Source organism: Thermobia domestica, unplaced genomic scaffold, assembly GCF_964235325.1.
Source record: "Thermobia domestica unplaced genomic scaffold, izTheDome1.hap1.1 HAP1_SCAFFOLD_452, whole genome shotgun sequence".
Taxonomy (NCBI): domain Eukaryota; kingdom Metazoa; phylum Arthropoda; class Insecta; order Zygentoma; family Lepismatidae; genus Thermobia; species Thermobia domestica.
This window is the reverse complement of record NW_027656162.1, coordinates 91,058-116,683: the sequence shown is the minus strand read 5'-3', so window position 1 is coordinate 116,683 and position 25,626 is coordinate 91,058. Positions and strand designations below refer to the sequence as shown.

Below are 25,626 nucleotides of genomic sequence, written 5' to 3'. Positions count from 1 at the left end.
GGGCCGGATCTAGAGGGGGACAATTCGGGGCATTTAACCCGGGGCGCAGCTGGTTGAGAGTATGTAGGGGTGCCATTTCGATGCAAAATTGGGAGGAAGGGAGCAGATTTACGTCTTTGTCCCGGGCGCAATATTTAGTAGATCCGGCCCTACCTGTTGCCATCGATATTATTCAACTGTTAACCCTTATCTTGAACAAATTAAAAGAACAAGAAGATTGACAATGTTTACATCGTAGTTTAGTTGTTCCATAAGCGGTGTAGTTAGTTGGAAACACTGTAAGAGAAACACGCAGGTTGTTTCGCTAAGCCGGTTGGCTCTTCCGTTCGCTGTCAGAGGGAGAGGAGAGAGCAAGAGAACAACGGCAACTTTTGTTTGCAACAGGTGTCTGACTGTGTGCGTGTGAAGTGAGGTGTTTTGTTGTTTCGGGTGCGTGTAGATTGCATGCGTGAATGTCGAGCGTTGCATCGCACCAGAGGATTAAGTGACAATTGTTTAGCATACAAAGCGTACTTGTTGCACTCAGCGGGAAATGAGGTAACGTGCAGAGAGTGAAAGAGAAGTGATCGCAGTGTTTGTGCCAGGAGAGCCTCTCCACAACGAAATAGGTAAGTCGCCTTTTTTATTCAAAACCTGTTGATCTTCTTTTAGGATTACCTCAGAAACAAGTAGGCGTTGCCCTTTTCCGTACAAAGGCATGAGAAGATGTATGGTATCAAAATGCATTATTCGTTCCAAGTGCAGTGTGTAAACTTATTTCGTTTCAGAAGGTAAACATTGAAAAACAATTCACAAGTTCATAAAGTCACTGTTTATAGAACGTTCTTAAGCTTTGACGAGGAAGTAAAGTATGATGTGAAAAGATTCGTGTTTCTATAATTACGTTTAAATGGTATTGCGCAGTATATTGCAGGACGTATTTTAATATTTTTAGCCTTTACTTTGTTACCTGCATTTACTTTGTTACTTGGAACGTCTGCGAACTGTTTTATTACGTACATTGCGGTTAATTTGCTCTTTTTATAAAGTAATGTGTGTACTACTCGAAGTGGGGAAAATCTGAGGAAGGGTGCGGTATATTTCAGTACCATTCCGTTTTCCTTTACGAAAAGCAGTCAGAGGTAGGCATACGCCAATTATAATCCTCCTGAGGTGTGTGTATGTCATATGCTCCCTTCCCCCACTTCATGTACTGAGCGTGTGCCTAAATACAGTAAAATCAATCTACACTGTTAGCTTCTTTACCAGAAAATGTCCAACTAACTGTGACTATCCAGAGCAGCGAAATTCTCCATGGAGCATATCTTCAATCGTAGATGTGCCAGTATTTTCGCTATACCACTTTCACCAGTGGCGGATTTAGAAGGTAAAACAAGGGGAGTAGTCAGAACCCAGATTGTGATAGGTATATCATGAGTTTACTATGAACTTTCAAATAAGTAAGAAATTATTTTTGTTTCTTAAAAAAAGGGGGGTTGTGGTGGACGAACAACGTATGCGTGGGTTTTCTCGGGGTTCTTCCGTTTCCTCCCACTTCGTTCATTCCACCATTTCATTCATTTCTCATCATCTCCGTCTTCGGATAGCATTTACTATCCCCCATAATTCTTTGATTTGCCAATTTTATGTAGAGAACAGAACCCAACCAACCTCTGCAGGGCTTCTAACCCGATCCTCCTCCTCCTACTACTACTACTATTGCTAGAGCTCCTTCGTGGCTAAGCGGTTAGCGTACACGCCTTCCGGGTTCGATTCCCGGCGGGAGCTCATGTGGTTCGGATTCCACGTTAATCAGTAGGTCCACGTCTCATATAGCCTCGTTGCTAAAAGGGACGCTAAACTAAAATCAACACAACAACAATACTACTATTGCTACTACTACTACTACTGCTGCTAGTCCTACTTCTACTTCTGCTCCTACTACTTAGATTGGGGGAGGTACTAAATATCAGCCCCATCTTCTTTAGCCTAGCCGGCATAAATGTGGGACGTAAAACTTAAATATCACATTTCAAAAAGCGGAGGCTAGGCCTTCTGGCCCTGGTTTAAATCCGCCGCTGACTTTCACCTTTCATGCATTGAAAGTCACCCATCCCGAGTGAAATCAGAAATGACCACAGCAACTACCTCCCTCAAGTGGTCGCATTACAGAACAACAAAGTGTTCTAGCCCACCTTACCGAATGACAATTAGGTGAAGAACTAAATCAATAGACCGAGGGAAGAGTGGCCAGTTTCTTTTCCTGTGGTTCTAAATTAGATATAAAAAGATTGAAATTAAGAAGCTGATGAGAGGGGAAAGTTAGGAATTATAATTTAGACATGAGGAATGCTATGTAATTTACAAGAACTCAGTATTTTGTTTTAATTAAATAGACTCACTGGAATACGTCAATTAGTACCTATTCATCCGATAAAAAAGCACTTTGTACTGTCAACGAGCAATATCCTCCTGAAGAATGTCAGGGCAACAGGAATTTTGATTTTTTTTGTGGGGGGTGTAAAAGGAGCAGAAAAAAATGGAGAGAAACTTTTTTCTTTGGTACATCGAAGATGAGAGTTTTATATTACTTGACGTCAGTGGCGGATCTAGACGGTAAAAACGGGGGGGGGGCATCCAGAACCCAGACTCAGATAGGTGTATCAGTAGTTTACAATAAACTTTCAAAAATATGTAAATAATAGCTTCAATTTTTTTGTCATTGAAAAAAATTAGGGGCTAGATCCTCCCGGACTGGGCTAGAACCGCCTCTGCTTGACAATATAATTCAACATGTCGGGAATAGACGTAGCCATCAGGGGCACCCGAATTCATTACCCCCTCCCCCTGGCGTCGTTACTGAGATATGTATAGAAATTGATGATTCCAGAAAGAACCCTAGTCCATTTTCTGAGGTTTAAAGAAAAACTGTTTAAATCCAGGATGGCAGAGTGCAGACACTTCTTATGTTCAACCTATAGTTCAATGTTGCGTTGTAACTCCTTCGACATCTGCCCTATACACAAAGTTGCGTATATTCCTAATGAATCAGGAACGCTCATCAACCAAATTTCAGAATAATTTGACTCTGGTCCTTTCTTCAATAATCGAAAGCTCCTTCTTGATTAAGCGGTTAACATACGCGCCTTTGGCATGGAAGACCCGGGTTTGATTTCCGGCGGAGCTCATGTGGTTAGGATTCCATGTTAATCAGTAGGTCCCGTCTCATATAGCCTTGCTGCTGAAAGGGACGTTAAACTCAAAATCGACTCATTCTCCAATAATCGATTTATATACAGTACTAGCAGACTGCCCGTTCATCGCACTGGGAGAATGTTTCATTTTGTACATAAAAGGCAGTGGGAGTAAATTTGGATCTAAACGGCATCTAAAGTGTCACTGTTCATCTCAGCGACACCGAAAAGTATGGATTTGACACTAATATCGGTCATTTTCGATTATTTTTAAATATCTTCCCCATCCATCTCCCCTAAGTTACAGCGTCAAAGTGAAAATGATAAAAACCATCCCAACCCTTGAACTTCATCTATGTTAAAAATTTCATCGTGATTGGTCTTGTAGTTCAAGAGTTATTAAGTTTTATTTATTTTTATATATCTTCCCCCTCCCCTAAGTTCTACCCTCAAAGTGATATGACAAAAACCATTCCAGGCCCGAACTTTGTGTGTTGAAAATTTCATCGAGAATTATGGGGGTGGTTCAATAATTATTGTCACAAACACAGTCACTTTCAATTTTATATAGTGTATATGATGCCAATCAATTGATGACATAGGCGTAACTAGAGAGGAACTGGTGGAGAGGCACCGATTTGTGTATAACTTGGGAGACCTCGTTCAAATATATGTGTTAGTGTTAACTTATCATATATCCAAGGAAATATATCCAAATTTTGAGAGGGCCTTCGGCTTCTATTGGCATCCGTAAGCAGACTCTTCGTAGAACACTTGGCCTCTTACAATATACCGTTGGACGACATGCTGAAACTGATTTTGTTTAAAGCTTTTTTTGAACTCTCAGAAGTAAAGAGTCCTACTTTCCCCCAACAAAATATTGTAGCTACGCCAGTGGTTGTTTTCCTGATTGAAGTACTCTGCCTCCTTTCCAGGTAAATCCCCAACTGTCCTCACCACGCGGGATGAGAGCCTCACTATCGTAATGCCATATATGAAGTTACAGAGTTGTCCACTGCGTATTGAAATCAGAAAAAAAAAAAATGAAATCTTTGAGTTTTACGTCCCACGATTATGCCGGTTAGGCTAAAGGAGACGGTGATGATGAGAGATGAGTGAAATGGTGGAATGAAGAAAGTGGGAGGAAACGGGAGAACCCCGAGAAAAACCACGAGCACGGTGTTTGTCCACCACAAAGTTCACTTGACGGGGGCTAGGATCGAACCCGGGACCCCAAGCACCAGAGGTGAACGCTCTACCACTGAGCCACCGCGCCCCCCCGTATTGAAATCAGAAATGTTCACGGAGAGAATGCTTCGAAGTTTAGGAACAAAGTGTATGGAATCAGGTCCGTGCCGTGGAAAATCAGTGCCCGGGGCGAGAGGATACGACGGCGCCCCCATACATATATCCCAAGCAATTTTTCCTGTCTTTTTTTCCTTTTTTCTCCCGAATTTTTGCCCCTTACTTCGGCGCCCGGGGCCGTTGCCCCGCTCGCCCCCCTTCCCCACGGCACGGCCCTGTATGGAATAAAGTTTATCAATATGAGCTGAGCGTTCTCTATGTGCAAAATTTCCTTTCTCTAAAGGAGAGAAAATATATGGTGATAACTATGCTTATATCATCAAAAGCAGTTGTTTTTAAATTCTAACAGAAAATTCTCAATATTACTGAAGTTTGTAGTCTGGAAGATGAAGCTCCTGTTTTTGATATCAGGATAAGGCGGTGACGAGAGGTTTTCTTTAGTTGTTTTAATTACCAATCACGTGCGTAGGAATTTATTCCCGGATCATTTCGAAATATTGGGTGAGGTCCAAGTTAAATATGAGGAATAAATTATATTAAAAGTTGTAAAATCACTCCTATTTATAGTAAAGTCATGATATCTCAGGAGGAGGGGAGAGTCCTGCGTACGTCCCTGCTAGTTACTTATCGACTTCATTCTCAGCAGGATTCCGATGCAAAAGATGTGACAGTGAGAACCAGGAGCTACCAAGAGTCTTTGCTGTGCCTAAATAGCATCATTATCTGAATTTTAGTGAATTTAAAATAGATGGTCCTCCTCGCTAATCTGGTGGCAAGCACGTTACCCTTTGGTCCACGAGGTCCCGGGTTCTGTTCTCAGTGGGAGAACATCAAAGGAATGGTTGAAATCCCACTTTAAACTGTAGGATCTTGTCCCACGCAGTCTCGCTGCTGACAAAAGACTTAAATACACGTCAGTTGACTTGAAGACAATAAAGAGACGAAACAAGCAGAAGTTTTGTAAGTAAATTCGTGACGAGGCAGAGTCCTTCCAATAGAAACATGCGTTTCTCGAGACGAGACACGATTTTGACGACACATTTTTTAGACTAGGCATAGGTTCAACTCTCATGCGCATCATTCGTGTAGCTAGAGGGTGGCCGGGGAGGCTCAGCTCTCCAGAAACTTTCCGCTGCCTGTTGGTATATGTATGTATAATATAATAAGAATAGAACGTAAACTTAACTTAGCCCTTCGAAAAGTAATCTTGACTCCATGTCTCAAAGAGGGGCACGGTGACTCAGTGGTAGAGTGCTTACGTCTGGTGCGTGGGGTCCCTGGTTCGATCCCCGGTCTGATGTGGTGGACAACACCGTGTCCGTGGGTTTTCTCGTGGTACTGCCGTTTCCTCCCATACAGTATTTCATACCACCAATTCTTCCATTATCATTCACTATGCTCAATCATCCGTCTGCCTTAGCCTTAAGATCAGGGGCGGATCCAGGACGGACTTCTGGGTGGGCGGTGAGTTGTAATACTGCTACTTAGAGCTACTTTTAAGAGCTCCAAACTCTGGGATGGGTTTTATTTCTATATAAAAATAAGAGAGTTTCCTCTTCTGGGGGTGGGGCGCGATCGCACCCCCTGGATCCGCCCCTGCTTAAGAGCATAATTGTGGGACGTTAAACGTAAATATTTCATTCTTTCAGTGTCTCCATGTTCCGGCTACGGGCCTGGGTGCATTTCTAAATACATGTTTGGAAGGAAAGCTACGAAATGCTATTAAGTGAATTAATAAAAGTTTATTTATAGATCAGAGATATAAATGAGCAGTTCATGTGGTAGAGACTTTACGAAATGTTTTCACTACATGAAATATCATTAAAATAACTATTCTTCATATTAATAGCATTTTATAAGTATAAAATGAATGGTTTAGTTGTAGGGAAAAAAAATAAAAACTAAAAAAGTGGTGAAGACCATGAATTCGAGTTACCAAAACGTTTTGGAATTCGACCAATGGGTATTTATAGATACCATTTCGGTATTCGCTTGGTAGACCTGAGGAAAAGTACTACAAAAAACTGGTCAGGATGCCCTACCACCAGTGGCGTATTTACGATTTTGTTTCGGGGAGGGCTTTGCTAACTTTCAGGAGGGACTTTGCCAAAAAATCAGAAAATTGTGCAAGATATTTCATATACTTTACTATAGTAAGTAAGATTTCGGGGGGAGGGAGCTTAAGCCCGGAAGCCCCCCCTGAATGCGCCACTGTCTATCACCGTAAGTCTATAGCTATTTGTAGAAAGTCTCGTACGAGATTGTGTAATGATTCAGCGACTCATAAGTGTATAACAGTATTAGTTCATTGTCCAAAAGCAATTAGCTATAACAGTTAAGTTACCTTGGGGGTAAAGAACAGTTGGTTAAAATTCGTTATCAAATTCTCATTCCTCCCTCCCAATGGAAAGTTCACGCCATATTCGTCAAATGACGATCCTCTTCACCGAAATCTTGTGGCGGGGCGCGGGATCATCACAACATTTTTCCACCATGAAAAGAACTGAATTCACGAAAATAAGCAATAGACTTTGGAGGTAAGAATTAAGAAAGTGGAACTATTTGAATTCTCCTATACACAACTACGTAATAGTTTTTATATAATAAAAAAAGGAGGAAAAGCATCCCTCGCTAGTCTAATGGTATTCGCAACTTAGGTGCACACGACTCGATTCGTGGTGGGAGAGTATTGAACACAATAGTGTGGTTCGGATTCCACATTAAACTGTAAATTCAAGTTTCATATAGCCTCCATGCTGAAATGGGACGCTAAACTTCCAACCAACAAACAAAAAGGGAAAGGGGAAGCAGAGTACCAAAAAAAAAGGGGGGGGGTATTTCCATGTAATCGAAATACGTCATATGCGTAGCATTTGACATTAAAATACTTTGAATGTTCCTACTTCGTCTTCATTTCATTGCTCCCTACCTAAGTTAACCTGTTCCCAGTGCATTTTCGAAGCGTTACCCCCTACAGCGAACGCGACCAAGGTGGCTATTTGATAACTTTACTTTTGCCAGAATTATAAATCATACTATGAGCCAATCAGGGTTTCCAGGTCTTTTTTTTTTTTTTTTGCCAAGTCCAGGTCTATAATAGCAGAGTTCCAGTACTCTGCACAAAGCATTTTCAAAGCAGCTGTTTCTTGCTACAATCCCCTTGCCTGGCAACACTACTTTCCTTTTTTCCCTTCCTTTTGGCATCTTTTAAACAGCAGGCGGTCTATTGTTCCGAAGCGTACCAAATACGCTCGAGCTGACGTTTTCTCCGCGTTTTTATTGCTTTCGCGTTTGTGATTAGCAATCCACATTTAAATACGTGGTCAGCGTATTCCAAGCGTACGCAAGAGCAATAAAATCGCTTTGCAAACGCTACATATAGCCGGGGACTTAGTCTCTTACTCTAAAATTACTGAATAGCCACCTTGGCCGCGTTCGCTACAGGGGGTAACGCATCAAAAACGCTTTCTCAAATAGCCTAATACTAAATGTATTCTGCATGATTTCTCTTTTTATTTTGTTGAATTCTTCTCCCTGTATTACAGAATACAATAAAACCATGTTTAGACCTCATAGAAGAGTCGGCAGTATCCCAGGTGGAAGACTGAAAGGTGAACATTTATGAATTTTTATCGAACGTGTTTGTTTTCGTTCTATTGTTGTTCACCGCAGAGGAAAATTCCATTGAAAAAGCAACACTTGTTGGTCTCCGACAATTTAATTTCTCAACCAGTTCCTCCCTCCACCGAAACCACATTGAATGGAAGGAAGAGGAAACCAAGGCAGGGAGATAAACGAGTTGAATGCAATTGAGTCGATAAAGTATCGATCGGGGGCCACACATTCGATGATAACTCTTTCCTCAAACATGTTATTTCATTTCTGACCGCAATTTGAGTTTATTCAGTCAACCAATATCCTTCTTGTAATTTTAGTAACAGGTTTAGCAATCTAACTGAATTGTGACGTTCGAAGCTAATGTACTGATTGACTTGTGTTGTTATGGACTCTTATGCCATGTAAAGGTAAAGGTATATCAAGATGTCACCTTCACCTTATCTCTAGTACATAAAGGCGGCCACTTGCACCAATCTGACAAGGAACGGACATGAATGTGTCATCCGGACATCCGATAGTCCACTCGATGAACATAACAAAGATATGTTCATGCACAAAAAATTAAAGGCCATGGAGAACAGAGTATACGAATACACGCTTTCCCTTCATATCTATTCTATCTATCAATACAAAACTTGGTACACACATTTCTTATTCCCTATAATATTTTTCGAGATACATTTGCGTTGTGTGCTTTTACCCAGCGACACTCCACAGGGGCCAAAGTTAATGGGAGGGATTTCTGGAGGGAATTTTCCCGATTTTCCCTGTTCGAGTACGTTATGGACCCCAATACATAACACCTATGGAAAGCTAGTTTCATGCTGAAGAGAACCATGACTTTCCAATGAACAGTTTTGATGCAATAGCTATTTCACTGCGAGTCTACGATTTTCTTTGTATTAACAGGGTTAATGGGCCGGAGGGACTTCTCCGTGGCATCTAATTTTTTGTGCATGAATATATCTTCATCGAGTGAGCTAGGTTTGATTTAGATGTCCGGATGACAGTCAATTTAAAGCAGAATTTTGAAAAAAGCCCAAAATTTCCCAAGCAAAAAAGCGAAGCAGAAAAAAACGAGTTTTTTTTTTTTTTTTTCAAAAAAAGCCAGTTTTTCCGAGCCCTTGCATCTCTACTTGTGCTGCACAATATCAAAGTCCTACCTTGCCGTAATATCCATCAGGAGAGAGTTAAGAGCCTGACTTACTAAAAATATTGCAAAATTTACCATTTTTCTTTTGCTTGTTTATTCATAAATGAAAGGAGATAATGAAATGCAACTTGCCACAATCATAGACAATGTTATTCTACAATAGAAAATGTGAACCTGAAGAATTTTCATTGTTGTCATCCATAGAAACTAGTGTTGCTAGAATAACATTTCCCCCAAAATCTAAGTTAAGGCAGCGACTAGAGGAACGAACTCAATTGCATTTTATTACGTATTATGTTATTTTGGTTTCCTGTGAACTACTTTTTAAATAATAGTTGTATTTAGTTTGTAATAAACAAAATAGTTTTAACATACAATTATTAAAACTAAATAATAATAGTTGTATTTAGTTTGTAATAAACAAAATACTTTTAACATACAATTATTAAAACTAAATAATAATGTTATTTAAAAAGTAGTTCACAAGAAACCAAAACAACATGATACGTAACCAAATGCAGTTGAGTTCGTTCTTCTAGTCGCCGTCTTAACTTAAATTTTAGAGGCGTTTTCTGGCAACACTGTAATTCCTATGGATGGCAACATTGAACATTCTTCAGGCTCATATTTTCTGTTGTAGAATAACATTATCTATGATTGTTGTAAGTTGCATTTCATTATCTCCTTTCACTGATGAATAAACAAGCAAAAGAAAAATGGTAAATTTTGTATTATTTTTAGTAAGGCAGCCTCTCTAGTTGGAAACAACTGCAGGACCCATGAAAAATTGTAAACTCAGGATATACCTATCGTAGTCTGAGTTCTGGCTGCCTCCCGAAGTTTATCTACTAGATCCGCCACTGGGTCCATAACAGCAACATAATCAATATACAATTAATAAAGTCTGAGACAGTAAAGAGGATCACGCGATACTTATATTTATGAATGAATCTATGGCGGTATTGAAGCGATCCCTCTTATATACTCTCTTACGCTCAAGTAAGTGAAGTTCAAACTATTTTTTAGGTTTAACCAAAAAAAAAATAACTGTTACCCTAAAACAAGTTTTAACCTAAAAAATTTTTACTTTTTAATTTTAAAGAATTATAACTTTAGTATCTATTTGCATGTATAGGGTATGGATAGAATATCCACCGTTAAAGTTACTGTTATCCGTGGAAGTATTAGCAGATTGTCGGTATTAAGGAATTCGATCGAATTATTCGCTCTAGCTGCCTATTGCAACAAACAGAATTTAAAAAATACGCCTTCGTTCAAGAGTTATCCTGTAAAGTAAAGGACAGACGTTTTCACGATACAGTCGTAGGAGCCCGCTGGCGTAACTTCAATAAAGTCGAGATGTTTAAGTTGCGTGAGACGTGTTGCTTTCATGACTTATACCTGTGTAGGGGAAAGAGACAGGAGGTAGGTAGATAATGTAGAGCACAATGTTATGAAATTGGGTAAAAAATACAGAGTACATTAGCTTGGCCGAGGATAGAATCGAATGAAAAGGGGGTTTTCTGCAGCGATGCAACTTCGAGTTTGTTAAGGCACAGATTTAGTTATCCTAGTTAATGAAAGCTTCATAGAACACGGAACTTGTAATTTCGACACAGGGTTAGTTCGTAGTTTTAAAGCACATTGCCTTGTTCTACAAAGTATACAACCCAGCTTACCATCTGTGCTTTTTGGGTTGCGTATTCAGAAACTTTCAGTTGTTGAAAGTAGGGATGGGTAAAGCCGATTTTTGTTTTTGAAAACCGGAAATTGATTTGTAAAGATTTCAGTTTTCTCCAAAACTTTTTTAAAAAAAAATCGAAATCTGTTTCGGTTTTATCCGAAAATTGGTTAGTTTTTTTTTTTTCACTGGAACAGTTTTCCAATTACTTCAAAAGAGCTTTTTTTCTTTCTTACTTTCTTTTTCTCCTTTCTTTTTTCTTTCATTTTCTTTTTCTTCTTTTCTTTCTTTCTCTTTTTCTTTTTTCTTTTTGCTTATTTTTCTTCTTTTTATTTTCTTTTTCTTTTTTCTTTTACTTTCTTTTCTTTCTTTTTTCTTTCTTTCTTTCTTGTCGAAATACTGAAATTAATATGAAATGGCCACAGTGTTATCTACTTTTGTTCTTGTAGCACTCCTTTCGAAACAAGTTAACGTGGAAGAAAGAAAAAAAAAATGATAGAAAACCAAAACCAGTTTTTGATAGAAATCCAAGTCGGTTTTTAAAATTTTCGAAAACCGGTTTTCTTGCTCACCACCAGGTTAAAAGTTGTCATCTTGTCATATTTTTTTAGAGGTAGAGAGAGCAAACTACACATCATCAAACTTGCAAAATAGAAGAAACATACTGCTGTGAAAAAAATAAATATACCAAGCTATATAAAAATACGATAATGACACTTTGTATTTCGTTTTCGCATTAAAAATGCAATTATGATAATCACGTAGTGCAAGCGCTCTTTTCTACTATACTTCTTCAGTATTTGGCTAGGTCTTCTTAATCTGAGATATCTGTAAAATTATGGTAAATAATTATTTTTTGAGTGTTACAAGCGTAGCATAATTATAAAGCTTATTTTATCCACAAAACATTTTTCTTCATTGATGCAAAGCTGAAAAGTCAGCCCCAATTAGCCCTAATTAGAATTGAAATCTCTCTCTTTTGGCTCAAGTTGATAATATAGTGGTACCGAGTTCGATCTTTTGTATGCATACAAAACATGCCTTAAGAGCATGAGTAGTAGGTCTAATTTGATTTTAAGCAGTACGTTTAGTCTCATGTAGACTTGGTGCGTTGAACTTTAGTAAATGGAAACAGAATCCTTCTTCATAAATTGAAAGAATTCGGTAACGCATGCGTTCTGTTTGCGGTCTCTATAGTCGATTCCTTGTGGGAAGTAGTTGTCTCGACGACCCCAAAGTGAGTTTAGAACCTACTTTTAAGTACTAGGATCTACTTTCATATAGCCACAGTCCTGAACAGAGACGTAAAATTCCAATTCCAATTAATTCAGAAGCAGTGATGATTTTCAGGGGTGACTCTGGGAATATTTTGCCCTGTAGTTATGAAATTTCTCCTGAGAGTCCTTTCTCGGATTGTGCTCAACCCCAAGCTCCTTCGTGGCTAAGCGGTTAGCGTACGCGCCTTTGGCGTGGGACACCCAGTTTCGATACCCGACACAAGCTCATGTGGTTCGGATTTCACGTTAATCAGTAAGTCCCGTCTCATATAGCCTCGCTGCTAAAGGGGACGTTAAACTCAAAATCAGCTAAACTCGTGTGCTTAAGCTGTTGCCAATATTTTTGAAGTACAACTTTTAAGCTGTTTTTTTTTTTTTTTTTTAATTTATTCTTCCCAAGAAGAGGGAATGTGAAATCATTAGTGACCATATGTGTCATACCTGAAATAAAATTTAATGAGGAGTACGAATATTTCTCGACTTATACTGTACTATAAGATCAGTTGTTGAAGCATATGACTGACTAAAGCTTTGGTTTATTTATTATCTAGAATCACGCAGTGAGATATACAACATTGAATGTAGATAACAAGGGCGATTAATTACCGGAGTTCGTAAATGGATTGAATATGTTAAGATCTTCGCGGGAAAATGTGACTTTAATGTAGTGCATCGTGTAAAATGCATGTGAATCCCTAGCTTCTATACAACCAGGGCCGGGCCTAAGCAATTTGTCAGCCCGTAAATAGTATCATTTACCGTCCCCATTTCTCCAGAAAGAACAAATTTTAAAAGCTATGATTTTAAGTATGCTACTCCATGAACAACGAAGGGAAGGGAAAGGGCATTCGTATTCAGAAAGGCCTAAAAACTACAAATACAATCTCATTGTCTCTGTTTTTTTAAAAAAATAATAAACTATTATGTTAGTGAAAGATAAAGCTAACACACCTGCAGAGGAAACATAGTAATCCTTTTTATAGAATTCAATATCGAACTTCAATCTCAGTATATCAATTCGCAATTCCAGCGTAACTAGTTCTTTTATCTTTATTTCTTGATTTTCGTTCTTCATTTATTTTTTTAAAAAAATCTTGTTTCCAACTTCAATGATAAGAAACAAGACAAGATTAATTTTCATATCAAAACTGTGATAACTAACTAAATAGAACAGGTGTTCGAGAATTGAGTTCTTGTTATTTGGCAACAATCAAGCAATTTATGCTGTTATTTGTTTGACCATTTGCTTTAGTATTGTCCATGTGACCTTAAACTAATGCAATCTAAAGAGGATTTATGTGTAGTATTCAAATAGAAAGTCAGCTTAATAAATTTAACTACCATGACCATGAAGTCTGTTTCCAACAAAAAAATACTTATTTTGAATTATATGGTTATAAATTTTTCCGCCCCGTGCAAATGCACCTGTTGCACATATGATAGAGCCTGCCCTATATGCAACCTGTATAGCAGCAACGAATTATTGGTTGCCTATGATATAATATTTAGCTTTCGCTGATCCTCTTTGCTCTATCCTCTAAAGTACTGGCACTGGCACTAAGCGGTTCAGATTTTTTTTTCTTTTTGGTAACTATTGCTTGAAATATGATGATTGTTAATGCCATCTACTGAACAAGATTAGTAATAAAACACAGACGTTACAAAGCAGTTTCTACTACGATGCAAACCTCAGAATAAGCAAAAGTGTGTATATATATATAAACAAAGGTGCACACGTGTGCACTTATGGACTGAAGAGGCTATGTACCAGAGTTTATTACACACTGTTATTCTTTCTATGCAGTTAGCGTTGACACAGTTAATCCTTCGATTAAAACATTTTCGTCGTCGGTTTTGCACTACAAAACGATAAACCGTAGTTGTTAACCACGCTGACGACGTGACTTTCTCTGTTTTGTAATGCTATGTTAGGTTGCTTTCTTTTTCGGTTGTTAAAAGACAAAAATCTTGTTCCAATTTAATGCCATGCATTTTGGTATCCACTAGAGGTCTGAAATTTTGTACAAATACGTAAATCCAGCAACACAATATTTTCATTTTTTTTTGTTCATTTTATCTTTTTTTTTTAATTAAGATTGTTAATAATTCGATTAAGATTGTCTGTTACTTTAGTAATTCAGTTAAGATTCTGTGTTACTTTACTAATTCAATTACGATTGTCTGTTGAGCTCTTTCGTAGCTCAGTGGTTTCCGTACGCGCCTTTGGCCTGGGAGACCCGGGTTCGATTCCCGGCGGGAGCTCATGTGATTCGGAATTCCACGTTAAACAGTAGGTTCCGTCTCATATAGCCTCGCTGCTGAAAGGGACATTAAATTAAAAATCAACTCAAGATTGTCTTTTCAATTAAGTATCTCAATTAAGATTTTACTTCAGTAATTCAGTTGAAGTTGTTAGTGTAGCAAGTCAGTGAAGATTATCTGTTACTTTAATAATTCAATTAACATCGTCTGTCTTCAGTGATTCAATTCAGATTGTTATGTTAGTAATTCAATTTCCCTTCATCCGGCTTCTATCAAGACAAGATTATACGTATGGAATTCGGAACATTTATAATTTCCACGGCTCAAACCGTGGTATGAAAAACAACGGGGCATATATACGATTTCTTTAATTTACTTCAAACAAAATGTGACAATTGGTTTTCTTCAGGCAAAATACAGTAGTATTTCGGTTTACGAATGTCTCGTGTTTGGAACAATTCAGGAACGAGTGAAATATATTAATAAATAAAAAACGCTTTAACTTGTGGGTGAACATTCAAACATCGAGCATAGAATATATGGCAGAAGTTTTTAATAGCCACTGAACATAAAACAATGTTGAACAAAGAGCGCTATACGCATTTCCCTCTTTCTCTCTCAATCGTTATCTGAGTGGACTACTCCCAGCATATTGTATTCCTTAATTTTATCTTATGCCAATATCTTGATTTAGCACTTGAGTTTTTATCTTATGCCGTATAGCCTATACATGTATCAGTTGTTTCCTGATATTACTGACTTAATCTGATGATTCATTCATTTTCTATTTACTGTAGTTAATAAAGTTACGTAATGTTCGTAGCAGGTGTCCTTTCGTAAATGTATTGATAGACCCTACGCGTTTAAACGCTTTTCTTGTAATGGAGTGATTTGAATTCTGAGAATTATGGTATTATAAAAAAGGTTAATCCATTTTCCAGATTTATAAGAAAAGACACTGGAAACAGACGTTACTTCATTTCATAGGACTTTGCAGATAGGGATGCGCACGAGACAAGATTTGAGGCTGTCTCGACTCGAAAATGTGCTGTAAAAGTGATGTCTCGAATAGAAAAATGTATATTTCTCTGTTAGAAGAGCTGTCTCGACTCGAATTTTGTCAGGGGGCGCGGTGGCTCAGTGGTAGAGCGTTCACCTCCGGTGCTTGGGGTCGCTGGTTCGATCCCAGCTCGCGCCGTGTGGACTTTGTGGTGGACAAACATCGTGCTCGTGGGTTTTCTCGGGGTTCTCCCGTTTCCTCCCACTTTCTTCATTCCACCATTTCACTCATTTCTCATTATCACCGTCTCCTTTAGCCTAACCGGCATAACCGTGGGACGTAAAACTTAAAGATTTCATTTCATTTTTCGAATTTTGTCAGGAAAATTCTGTCTAGTCTCGTCTCGTGCGCATCCCTATTTGCAGATATTATATACAATTTCGTCAATGGTGTGATTAAAGTAATTCAGTTGCCCTTCGCCTCCCCCTCAGTTTTATAAATACATATTCTCTAATTACTTGTATACTAATAAAAACTGAAACTCTTACGTCATTGGAGTATTTTGCTCCCTTCCCCAACAGATACTGAAATGACGCTGTTATATCTGGCTCATTTTCTAAATATTGGTTATTTTTCATAGCTCATGACGTAAAGAACTAATCATTTATTTAAATGTTGATTTAAAAAAAAACTATCAGCACAATAACGTATGCAAGTTACCCATTTGTAAAATCTAGGGAGGGGATACTTCCCCCCCAGGGATGTAATGATGCGTATACAGCGTACACCCACGTAATACTTTTATAGTTTAGAGTATACTTAGCTTCAATTGAAAGAATGAGTGTATATGGGGGTGAATATACGTTACGTGGATATTTATGAAAACAGTCGAGCGCGTATACGCACCAAAAAATTCTGGGATTATACTTCTGCTTTCTTTACTGTGTGGGTGCTCATGCATTTAGTAGCATTCTGTAAGCACTATATGGGGTACTTGTCTAAAAATGTCATACACCTAATATATAAAATTGAAAGTCACTATATTTGTGACTTTGTATCTGTTGAACCACCCGACCGATTTCGATCAAATTTTTAACATAGCTAGATGAGGATCGCTCCTGTGAAGTTTTTTATGTATCTTTTTGACGGTAAATAATAGAGGGGATATATAATCGAAAATGACCGATATTAGTATCGATTACATACTTTTCAGGATCGCTGAGAAGAACAATATCACTTGGAATGCCGTTTAAATCCAAACTCAGCCTCTATTGCCCTTTATGTCAAAAATGAAACGTATTCTCCCCGTGCGAAGAGCGGGTGTTCTGCTAGTTATTTATATTGACATAAAAAATTAAGAAACAAAAAAGTTAGTGTGAAGACCTTTTAACTCAAATAGTTGTTGAATTGTCTCATGATGCTGGGTCCACACAAAACATTCTCACTTTCTCCATTTTCAAAGACTATCGAAGATCGCTAATTATTCTTCTGAGTACTTCTTCAACCAGAAGGTATAGAAATATTTTCTTAATCCACTTTGACATTGGAAACCAAGAGGAAGGATCGATCGAATGAATGAAATGGCCAGTGGTTAGCAACAATGGATTGGTTGGTATTCTCTCAGAAGAAATGATGTCACGTGATCAATTGACATTTTGTTGGTGAGAAAAAGACCTGCATCAACAGATACGAAGAGATGGGTGGGGGGGCAGCTTTTCCAATTTTTCTACCCCCTCCACTGGCGCCAGTTTATATCCGGCCGCTTCCCTTCGCTCTCCTGAGCAAATCTATCTATTGGAAATTGTTGTTGTGACGTAGCAGTTTATGTCACATTGATTGGATTAAAACGCTCGGTTTTTTTACGTCATAATCTTCACAATTACCAATACAGAATGTAAGCTTCCGAGGGAGAAGAAGGAAGCCATTTTTGTTTATTTGAAAACATTGTTTTTCGTACTTCAATAGAATCAGCCGATGTCTCATTTGCCGATAATGTCAATAGAAAGAGAGAGAAAAAAAATGTAAGAAAATCGTAAGAACCACTTAGAGTGGACGTCCATTTGTTCCATTTTGTTTTGATATCACTTGACGGAAGGTGTATCGTTTAACCTTCTAAGAACTGTCCTCATCATTCCAGTTCCTGGTACAACGATGTGGCTATTTTTATTTAAAAAAAAAAGAAAAAAGAAAAAGAAGAAAAAAGAAAGAGAAAGAAAAAAGAAAAAAAAGCAAATTAACCAGTTGAGAATGCTCAAAGACTATTGACAGAATGAACTTAAAAAGAATTATTTTTTTCTTCTTCTACAGGCTTTATATCAATCGTTCTATGTACTTTATTATTATACTCATTAAACAACTCTTGTAATATACCGGTATCTATCCATTTATAATTTCCTTGAGTACTAATTTTTTTCTCCACATTTTTTGTTTAAGTGTTCTATTAAGACAATCTACGATGTGTTGTTTTATGAAGACACATGCTCAAAATGGAGGGCTCAAAATTGAAAAATTCGCAAAATATCACCTCTTTTCGAGATATGGCTCCGAAATCCTAACTTTTTTGGCCAAAATATCTGGGTAACTGGCCAGTTGACCACTGGCTACCGGTTACTATTTTATATCAAAATGTTCATTATTCTCTTAGGTATTGATCAACACCAATATCATCTCTCTATGACTTACGGTTCCCGAGATATGGCTCCTTAAGGGTCTTCACTACAGCGAAATTAAACTACCGCTAGTTTTAGTTTTTCTGTAATATCTTCAAAACAAATAAAAATATTCGAAAAGCAGAAACGTAGTGAACTAGACAATGCGATTTTGCATATGATATCTTAGCACAATTCACCTATCTGATTTTGGTGTGCCGCTATTGACAGAACCGCAAAAAATGTTAAATCTATTTACAGTTGCAAATCGGAAGCAGGTAGATGAGTTGTGATAACGGCATCACATGCAAAATCGTATTGTCTAGTTCACTACGTTTCTGCTTTTGGAATATTTTTATTTGTTTTCAAGATATTACAGAAAGAACTCAAAAATTTAGCGGTAGTTTAATTTCGCTGTAGTGAAGACCCTTAAATCTTCCGAAATCGAAAACTTTTGGCGGATATCTCTGGACCGGTAACAGCGATACGAAAAATTCTACCACTTCTTTTAAATTGTTTTTGATGCTGTATGAAATGAATGGCCCAAGACTGAAAAACTCGCAAATAACAAACACACAGAGAAAGAACAGAGAATTCAGTAAGGAACTTTTTAAGTTCGTTGAAAATGTGTATATGAGGAATGTGAGTACAGAATGGATGTCTACTTTTGGTGTCTCCTAGACAGGGGCATAGGGATGCGCACGAGACAAGATTTGTGGCTGCCTTGTCTCGAAAATGTACTGTAAAAGTGATGTCTCGACTCGAAAAATTTATATTTCTCCATTGGACGAGCCGTGTCTCGACTCGAATGTTGTCAGGAAAATCCTGTCTCGACTCGTCTCGTGTGCATCCCTACAGGGGCACACCCACAGGAAGTCCACCAAGTCCGAATCTCTACCTCAAAACTTGCTAACTCAACATGCATTTCTATGCTTACTCAATAAAACTATATTTGTTTGACAGAGAAATGATTCATGTACAATGAATATTTGATCTTACACTTCATCTGTACTCTTTCTCTGATAAAAACAATCTAGTTCCATCATTTTTTTCCCCAGAAAATATAGGTGGAAGTATTTTACAATTACTTATCGTCTTTTCGGTGTAGAATAATTCCCGTTCAATACTGCATAGACGTCATTGCTTGTAGTGTTTGACCCCTCCCAACAAAAATTCTGGGTGCGCTCCTGCTGTTAGAGCCTGAGAAAGCTAATTTTCAAGTTTGAAAGTCTAATTTTTTAACCATTATTTTGGAACTTATTTGGTATTAGCCATCTCATCTGGCTCATAACTTCTCGAAATTTCTCCTTTTTTTTTTTTTTTTTTTTTTTTTTTTACTTTTTAAAAAAATACTGGACGTATATTTTTGAAGTCAAGACTAGACGAAATGATTTACGAGTTTGGCAACATAATTTAACCGAAAGTCAGACCTCAAACACTTCTAATGTTTCGTAATTAATAGTAGAAGAACTATGAATTGAAAGTTGTTGTATGAGTACAATGAAGAGCATTGAAAAACGTTTAAAGGTAAGTAAGTCATTGCCATTAGACAATGTACTCTAAAATAAATATTGCTTAAAAGTTGTTATATCATACTCTTCATGGATCTAGGGCCGTGGTGGCTCAGTGATAGAGCTTTCACCTCTGGTGCATGGGGTCCTTGGTTCGATCCCAGCTCGTGCCAAGTGAGCTTTGTGGTGAACAAACCGTGTGCGTGAGTTTTCTCGAGGTTGTCCCGTTTCCTCCCACTTTCTTTATTCCACCATTTCATTCATTTCTTATCATCACCGTCTCCTTTAGCCTAACCGGCATAAAACTTAGGGATTTCATTTTCTTCATGAATATCTTGTGTTGCGGAAGAATTCTGATAATTTCGAGATGAAATTAAGAAAAATATCAGGGCATGAATTTTGTACAAAACGACACAAAAATTTCGGGACGAGACGTAAAAGAATTTTTGGAGAATCGAGACGAGACGAGACCTCTACAAAAATTACAGAGCAAAGCGAGAAAATCATATGTCTCGTCTCGTGAACAATACTAATCTTATTAAGTTTGAATTAATTAGAAAGAATCATGTTAAATGTTAATATACATCTTGTGTTTCAAAACACCAACAATGTTTCGGAGGTGATTCTGTCACCAAGATAAGACGAAAAGTATAGACCAACCTGAGTGCACAAATGCTTCCTTTCGGAGTTATAGGCTGCCGAAAACATAAAAAAAATGAAATTTAAAGGTCCATAGCTTCAATAATGTGGGATCTGCCGTTGTCCGGTCAAAACTTCACTTAGGAACTAATATGTGCTCTATCCAAAAATACATGTTTCAGAATCCTAAGGTACTCATGCAACAGCTTTTATATAGGGAGTTTGGCTACGGACATATAATTTGAAGTACTCACAACTCTGAATTGTTGCGGAAGTACCGCAGTATTCTGAAACATGGATAATTGGATAGGGCATATATTAGTTCCTAAGTGAAGTCTTGACGCGACTACGGTAGGTCCCGTAGTTTTGGAGCCATGGACCTTTAAAGTTCATTTGTTCGTGTTTTCAGCAACCTATAATTCCGAAAGGAAGCATTTGTGCACCCAGGTTGATCAATACTTTTTGTCTTATCTTGGTGTCAGGAACCACCTCCAGATGGTGTCGGTGTTGTTTTTCAAACACTCTGTAAGTCAAGATGTATAACTTCCAGATGATCGGCAAGATGGTTAGGCGACCAAAACGACATTTGGGATATGATGGTTGCATAATGTACACTACTTGGAAAAATATTGCAATGTCAGTTCGAAAATAATGAAGACAACCAAGCCAGAACTGAACATAGAACTCAACAAGTGTTAGATGTTGTAAATGCACTTCTTTAATTGTAGCATCCACTGCAGGAAAACGAAAATGGTACTTAAACGAGAGTCATAAAAAGTGAAAAGAGCGAAGATTTCCGTTCCCCCCCCCCCAAAAAAACTGGCTTTTATAGAAAAAATACTTCGTCCCCAAAATGTCAGCTTGTTTGCATCTTTAGACAAATGTATGACGAAGTTATTGATGAACATTTTATTCATTCCAAATCCTGAAAACAAAGATATTAATTAATGAAAACTACTGAATCAAAAACCATTCGTTCATTACGAGACCGATGAAAGAGACATTATAAATCCAATGCAAAAGAAATTAAAATTCAATAAGAAATATTAAAAATAGTTTCATGATATTTCCTGTGCAATGTTTATTTGCAAAATATTCAAATATAAACATCCTTTTGGCTTCCAGCACAGTCATTCTATGTCCACATTTCGCACATTAATCATTGCATTCACAACTCTTCTTGCTTATCTACCGAACATTATCTCACAGAACAAACAAAATGCTTCGTTTCCTTGAATTTCAATTCGATTGGTGTTTGAGACATATTACCCAGAACCGATATTTGATTCACATGATTCCTTATCTGAATCTTCAAGAGTTTTTTTTTTTTTTTTTTTTTTTAAGTACCTGCTTTCTTTTAGTTTTCTTAGTAGGTTCATAGGCTGTTGATCATCTTTGTAGTTTAGTTTCCCTTCATTTTTGAGCCTATCTTGTGTCTTTTTTCTTCAACGGTCAAGTAGCATGCACTTCTGGGAAATCATGTAACAACCTTAGCTATATTGGAATTGGAACAATCATAACCTTTCTTTGTAACGTGCAAAGCTATATGGTATTTATACAGAAACCATTTTTGTATATGCTTTTGTCCATTGTAGTTTTATACTAGCATGAACTTAAATGATTAAGCACTAATAACTCTTGAACCACCCGACCGATCTTGAGCATAGATGAGGTTTGGCCCTAGGATGCTTTTTATTATTTCACTTTGACAGTGCTACGTAGGGGGTGGGGATATATATATATATATATATATATATATATATATATATATATATATATATATATATATATATATATATATATATATATATATATATAATATAAATGATCGCAAATGACCGATATTAGTGTCGAATTCAGTCGCCGAGATGAACAGTGACAGTTCCGATGCCGTTTAAATTCAAATTTAGCCCAGAACACAGGAGAAGGGAGATATATAAATGAAAACTATCGAAAATGACCGATACTAGTGTCGAATCCATAGTTGTCGGGGTCGCTGAGATGAACAGTGACACTTCTGATGCCGTTTAAATCTAAATTCACCCACATTAGTACTTCTAAGGGAGATGGGGACATAAAAAATAATTGAAAATGACCGATATTAGTGTCGAATTCATAGTTTTTGGGCTTCATAAGTTGATTGACAGTTTTGGTGTCCGTTATCCAAAATGAAACTTATTGTACCCGTGCGAAGAACTGTCTTTCTGCTAGTAATAATAATAATAATAATAATAATAATAATAATAATAATAATAATAATGCTTTCACTCGTAAACTAAAATCCATAACTACACAAGAACGCTGTAGTGGCAAACGGGATTATTAAACTAACGCTTTTCGTCATCGCCGGGTTCAGATTGCTGTAAGAAGAGGTATTGAGTGGACTCATAATACTCGACGGGCTCATAATACCACCTTTACCTCTAGAGGTCTGAAAAATCTTCAATACCGATAGCTTTATTTCTCTCACGTGTTCTACACAAACAAAGGATGGCAGAAATTATTATTATTAGACACTTGTTTCTTTATTATTCAGATAACGGAACGATGTTTTTGTCCATTGAAACAGCACAAAAATACACGAGATAAAATGCTTATTAGAAGAATGTGTACCTTTTACAACAACGTACTGACGATAAGCCAAACACAAATACAAACAATGTATTTGAACAACTTTATCTACAATAATCCTATGTACGCAAGAGTTAATTTAGTAATTGTAAATACAAATTGGGTATTATATCGAACGTAAGAACGTTAAATTGTTTTTGATGTGTACTGCATCGTCACATGTATAAGCCGCACTTTTCAAAAACATTACTAAAATTGAGGATGCGGTTTATATATGGATAATAGGAAATGCGAAGTAGTATGGATAGCTATACACCCGAATTAGACCTCAGCCAATCAGATGCGACTTTGGAGTTCAAAAATCTAGATCATTTTCCCCGGTCACGTGGTATGACAATATAGTTGAGTGGCCCAGTGGTAGAGCGCTTACCTCTGGTGCGTGAGGTCCCTGGTTCGATCCGCAGCCGAGTAAGTTTGTGGTGTCCGTGGTTTTTTTTTTTCTCGAGTACTTCCGTTTCCTCTCTCAATTTCATTCCACCAATCCTACCAACATCACTCACTTGCCTTAATCATCCTTCTCCCTTAGTGTAACGGCTATAATCATGGGGTGTTAAACTGAAAGATTCCATTTCTAATGAACAATGAGATGTGAGTGGAATGCTTCTGCTGAAACAAAATTTGGTTTTTATTTTTTGTTTTATGGTGGTTTTCTATTCACTGCCACTTTAAATTTAGTAACTCGACACTGATCATATATTATTTTCCGGCATTGATCATATATGATAAGCGAACACATCTTCTGATTTCTGGTGGAAGATCATGTGGTTTGGATCCCGTGTTAAGCTGTATGCCCATGTCTTACATAGCTCGGTGTTGAAATGGACACTATGAACGCTAATCCGACCATCAAAATCAATGAATCCGCCACTGGTTGTACTTAGGCAACCAAAACGGCAGCTGTGTGTGTTGTGTTGCATAACCAATCCATACAAATTTAAAAACTAATCAAGATGAACCTGGAGTGAACATTGCGCTTACAAGTACTGAATGCTGTAAACGTATGAATCCACTTCAGGAAAACAAGAAGAAAAATGGTGCATAAATAAAAATATCTTAAAAGGCCAGAAAATGGAAGCTTTCCGTTATTTCACCTCTCCCTCTAAAAGAACTACTATGTAATATATAACTACCGTCATCCCAAAAAAGCCACCTGTAAGCGTAGTCGTTATTGTTCGGTTAGCGTTGGTTGACATTCAATTAAATGGGAGTAGTTCATACGGTTGTTGATCCTTGTAAGGATAACCTGTTTCTGCTGAACAACACAATATCCACAAAAATGTAAATAATTGTGCTCATTTCTTTGCAAGTATAGTAGTGTTTGAATTTACAGATGTTTTCACGCAGCTAAGATTCAAAAATATTTGTTGCTTTTACAGGGTGTTCGGAAAGTCTCTATACATCATTGAGAGTCAGATGAAATTCTTTCTACAACATAAAAAAAAGAAAGAAAACATTTATTGTACAATTAACCTATATTTATTGCAATCTCTGACACTAGTGTCAAATTTTACATAAACAATTATGCAAACCTTCGTATTAAATATCTCTTTGTGATTTTAAATGTGTCACGAATCAGATATATAGAGACTTTCCGAACACCCTGTAGACTACAACGAGTAAATGGTAGTATTCGAGTAATGAGTTGTAATCATGGAAAATAAATTTGTAATTTATGGAAAAATACACCCTGGAGAGAGGTTTAAAGCTGAGAAAGAGACAATGCCAGAGATTTTGTACAAGCTGTCCCAGCATCTTGCAACTGTAAAGTACACACCGCCCTGTCAGATAAAGACTCGTATATGTTCGGATTGCACGTAGTTTCCAAGGACTTGCGTTAACACATTTCTCGAGTTGACTGTTATCTCCAAAACATTCACAAACGTCAATGTTTTTTTTTTTTTCTAAGTACTTAAAGGATTCTACAACTGTTTTAAGAGGATTTTTCGCCCGGATTTTTTTCAACAATTAAATTTAAGTAAATATACGCTAGCTTTTGCATCTCTACATACGCCAGCTTTTCCCAGAGCCGCATTGGCTCAGTGGTAGAGCGTTCGCCTCTGGTGCATGGGGTCCTTAGTTCGATCCCAGGTCGCGCCAACTGAGCTTTATAGTGGAGAAACACCGTGTGCGTGGGTTTCCTCGGGGTTCTCCTGTTTCCTCCCACTTTCTTCATTCCACCATTTTATTCATTTCTCTTCATCACAGTCTCCTTTAGCCTAGCTGGCATAATCGTGGGACGTAAAACTCAAATATTTGATTTCATTTTTCTCCTTTCCCATTATAACATAAAATAGATTTAAGTTATTCAATAGTAGTAATATAAAAATTATATACTATTTTTATACTTTTGCAACATCTCATTAAGCTGAACATTGATATCGATTAGTGTAAATCCGTATACGCAGTTTTTGAGAAAATAATAATGAACAAGTGAATATCGTTTTACAGTGTAAAACTAATAGTTCCAAACTATGCGAATTCAATACTCAAAAACTTGGAAGTAGTCACTGGCGCAAATCCTGGGGTGATGAGGGGGACATGTCCCCTCCAATCTTGGAACTAGGGGGATTGTCCCCCCCAATAATACAATTTGAAATATGTTTTTGGGGGAGAAATGTGATGATTTGTTTCCGGCTACCAAGAAGGAAAGTGAAGAGAAATTGACGTCCCCCCAGAATAAGCCTCAAATCTCCTCACCGCAAAATATTGAACACAACTTTGCTCTCCT

At 37.5% G+C, this 25,626-nt stretch overlaps 1 protein-coding gene and 1 non-coding gene across 2 annotated transcripts in view; both read left to right on the top strand.

Annotated features, from left to right (window-relative positions):
* Positions 1-306: 306 nt before the first annotated feature.
* Positions 307-25,626, top strand: part of LOC145676884 (acyl-CoA Delta-9 desaturase-like) — a 107,494-nt gene continuing 82,174 nt past the window's right edge. Inside the window, exon 1 of the mRNA XM_081747668.1 lies at positions 307-608. The gene's annotated coding sequence lies outside the window, so the exon portion shown is untranslated. The remainder of the gene's footprint in view (positions 609-25,626) is intronic.
* TRNAR-CCG (transfer RNA arginine (anticodon CCG)) lies at positions 15,596-15,667 on the top strand. The gene has a single exon. It is a non-coding gene; the product is annotated as a tRNA-Arg (tRNA).